We start from the raw sequence: 4537 nt of genomic DNA on the forward strand, positions 1-4537 counted from the left end.
GAGCTAGGGCTTTGTTGTCCTTTGGCTTGGTCAAAAGAGCTTGATTGAACCTCAACAGAATTTGTTGGTTGGCTGGATCTGATGAGACCTCAGTGTGCTCTTGTTAGTCGGCTAGATCAGGTGGTTATCACTAGTCGATTGTGTTACCAGAACCTTGAAGAATGCTCAATTGGAGAGTAAGCAACTTACCTTGTACAATTTATTTTAGATATTTTATCATTGTGGAGCTAGGGCTTCGTTGCCCTTTGGTTTTGTTAGCGGGTTTGATTGAACCTCAATAGAATTTTTTGGTTGGCTGGATCTGATGAGACCTCAGTGAGCTTTTATTAGTCAGCTAGATCAGGTGAATATCACTAGTCGGTTGTGCTATCAAGACCTGGATGGATGCTCAATTAGGGAGTAAGTAGCTTACCTTGTGGCACTAGTCGACGGGATTCATGAATGTTGTCAGTTGACTTGGCTGTTCTTCTTTTGGGCGAGAGTCAGTAGAGCTGATCTAATCAACTTGGTATTGACGATCAATAGTCATAGTCCAGTTGTCGAACCTCAATCTCTACGTTGGAGCTTCAGTAAATAGGGTGAAGCTAGGCAATCAAGAAAAGCATAAATCATTGTAATTTGACAAGTAGCCTTCTCTTGGATGAAAGGATTCTAGTGGGATGTCTGAAACCTATTGTATTCATTTGATGGCACTTGAGGGAAAAAGATGAATGATTCTAGTATGATAGTCATGAGGACTATCCTTTCCCTCGAATTGACTTCATTGCAGTGGCAGGCTTAGATAACTCTTCTCCTGTCTTTTAATGAGCTACTCAGGTTGATACTGACTCGACCACCATAGTGATTTAGGTAGTCTCATGTTTGTTATATCCGATGAAATACTCTGGTTTGTTGGCCTACCTTTTAGTGGGCCCTCTAGATATTAGAGACTTTCTTCTTGTATTGTTAGATCTCCTTAAGATTTGTGTTAACTTAATTTCTGTGTAAATATTTAGTTCTCAAATTTCATAATTCTTGAAATTCGTGATGTAATAAGAACAAGAAAATTTAATGCATAGAATAATATCAATTTTGTTAATTTAATGATTCAATAATTGCACTCCTTCGATTTTCATGCCCTTTAATCACTGTAAATAGGGCATAAAGGCTTTGTTTATTCTTCATCTCCTTTGTACTTCATCTCTCCAATCATCTGATATTGGCCAGTCACCATGGTGAATGAATCAACCCCAAATTTTGACCTTAACAGTAAAGCCACATACCATAGGGCTCTAAGAGAGATGCAAGGGCATGATCCACCAGAGGGTGAAAAGAGAAAAAGATTGGCAGTGAGGAAGCGGATGTTGCCTTTTTTGAAGGCTCGGATGGGATCATCTGATTTGTTTCACAATCATCATTAAGTGAAGATCCTGCTGGAGGAAGGATACCAATCGAGTGTAACAACAACCATCGTCAGCCCCACCTATGGAGTAAGGGTTATTACTTGTCAGTCAGACTAGTCCAGAAGTTATTGGTGCTTGATTGCAGCTAAAGGAATATAAAACAATCAACACTGCTCTTTTACTACTCACTCCTTAAGAGAAGGATGGTGAGATTGATATTTCATTAACTGCATCTGAGTGGGATCAAATCTTTAGTATAAGGAATTTAGGTCTTGTTTAGCTAATTTTTTGTTATTTTCTGAATCTTTCTTTATTTTACTTTTTAATACTACTCTATTGGCACTATTTTTAGGAGAAGTCCTGTGGAAGCTGTAGGTCGCCGGAATCGGAATCCTGTCGCCTGCTTTGGAGGGACATTTAATATATATATATATATATATTTTAGAAAAATATGAAATCAAACTGATCTCATATCTTTCAAAGTTTAGATGAAAGAGCACCGCACCTCAAGTTATGTATTTTTCTCGACAGATGAACACATGAATTGACAGTGGAGCTCAATCGAATAAACTAAGAAATATATGACATCAGTTTGGTCTGCGAAACCATTTTACTATAAGCCGACAAGTTTTCATATTTAATATGAAAAATTAAATAGGGTTTATATTAAGTTGGTTTCAGCTGGGTTTGGACATGCTTTCTATAAGGGCAAACCTCAATAGTTAATTACATCTTAGATAACCAAATTCACCTAAGAAAACTCTAAATAAAAATTAGGGGATATTATCTTCAAGGAGTTCAACTTCAGGGGTTTCAAAGGATAGGACTTTTCAAAAAAATCGGACAAAGAGGTGTGAACTGAGAATAACTCAAATTTGGAATATTTATTTTTGGAATCCAAAGGAAGAAACACTAGGGGATGTCATGGATCCTGAGGAGAACTTCGGTGACTTCCCATTCTATTCTATGGTTTGGTTTCAATTTAGAGGAGAAATATTTAAATGTTTAATTTTGTCAATTTTGTTAATTAGGGCTTACATTCATGTGAAACAATCATGCAAATAGCAGGAAGATCTGAGGATTTAGGTCGTGACAAATGACAACCTCAAAATCCTAAAACGAGTTAGGGCTTATATTGTATAACAGAGTCATATAAAGGTCTAAAGAAAAGTTGAGGATTTATGACGCACTAGGCGGACAACCTCAAAGTTCTATGGCTTGAAATCCAATGGCTCTGTTGTTTAATTCTAAGGAATGGTTTTGCTGGTGTAGACATGTTTTGTTGTTGAAGATGGTGGTGCTGCCCATAATGCTAGCTCCAAGCTCCTCGTCATGATAAGTTTAAGTTTTTTAATGTGTCAAGTCATGATGTCAAATCAAGTGTCTCCTAAGTTTATGGTAATTTAAATATCATGGGGGATATTAAAATTGATTAGAGCGACACCGGTTAAGATCTCACGGTTTTCTCGTTCTGGTATCACTATTTTCTTTTGAATTTACTTAGCTTAAACGAGTTATGAAACCCATTTAAACTGAGAATATCTTGTTAGCAACCGTGGGTTACCTCCTCCGAGGCTCCCATAAGTTCAAAATGATGTTTTAAATATAGTGAAATTTCAAAAGATTTATGATTACATTTGAAACAATTTGTTCTAGGTTTTGAAAATATTGACTAATTTTAAAAAGTTATTATTTATTTTGCAAGTGAAGTAAGGTACACCCCCAAATAGTTATGGTACTTTGGATTGAGAGTAAAATGACAGAAAATTAAATAGCACTGTAAAAGCGTACCTGTTATCTTCTCGGTATTCCTAGTGAAAAATTAGCTTTTGCAACATGTATATAATTTTGTAGAAATTTAAATAAATTGCAAGAGTAGATGAAGGTGTATCAAATAAACTCCGAAATATGATTTATTGAGTCCTAAAAGATCTTAACGGATGATTTTAAAACAAAGTATATCAAGTTCAATTTGTACTTCAAAATATCCAAGAGGCTTCAAAGTGTTCGGCGAATGACCCTGTACTATTTTAAAGATCACATGAAACATTTGAGTTCATTTTGAACTTATCATATTATTCCATTAATCGTCCTAGGGCAAATTAAAATTACCCCGTTACTCGATGAATCTTTGACATTTTAATCATCTCGAGGACAGGGTAATTAATTAATTAGTTAATATTTCACTTAAAGGTTAAGTGGGTGAAATCTTTCAAGGCAAGTTTAGGTCATTAACGACTTTTGTACCCACCATTAAAGTTGGGCTGATAGTGTTAATCATCAATCACATTATCCTTTAAATCCCATCAAATGAATTAAATATCAAGCCTAGATCACTACCAAACCTCTTAATAAATCTAATGGGAGAAAAATTGGCAAGTGTTAAAATTTTAATATAGGTGAAATGGATTTTGATTAAAAGAAGACAGATTATCATTAATTGCGGACTTATTCATAAGTGAAACATCCTCTCCTTAGTTTAAGCCCATCACTTGGAAATTATTTGATTTTGATTAACTTCTAAATTCTGATGATTCAGAAAATTTATAATTTTATTCTTATGATGGAAAGGTGGCAAGTGGGTTTCTATCTCTTACTCATTATGTTTTAATCATCCAAACATATTCATTAAGATCAAAATCACCCATTTTCCCTTTGTTTATTCCTAAATTTTCGATTAAGGAACAAAAGTCTATAATGACCACTTTACCGTTGGGGCTCTTCACCTCATAACTCATTAAGCACACTTCAAGTGACTTAAAAGAATTTAGAATACCCTATCCATTGAGTAATTAAAACATCAGAGGTGAAAAATGTGGTTTTTCATATTTTAATTTAAATAATTATTATTTTTAACTTTAGAAAATGGAGTTTTCAAAATTAATTTATTTAATCAATCAAAATAAAGTTTTTGATTTATGAAAAAATTATTAAAGGCTTCCTTAGGTCAGATAAATACTTAGACCAAATTTCATGATTTTTTGAATCAAAATTTAAATTTAATTTTATAATTATTTAATGATTTTTAATGATTTAATTAAATAGAAAATGTGTTTTATCTACCAAAAAAATTACTTTTTATATTTTTATTAAACCTCTCTGATTACAAAGAACTCAAAGAAATAAATTTTATATTTTTATAATTTTTAATTTAT

This window comes from Phalaenopsis equestris, unplaced genomic scaffold (assembly GCF_001263595.1).
Source record: "Phalaenopsis equestris unplaced genomic scaffold, ASM126359v1 Scaffold000701, whole genome shotgun sequence".
In the NCBI taxonomy this organism is placed as follows: Eukaryota; Viridiplantae; Streptophyta; class Magnoliopsida; order Asparagales; family Orchidaceae; genus Phalaenopsis; species Phalaenopsis equestris.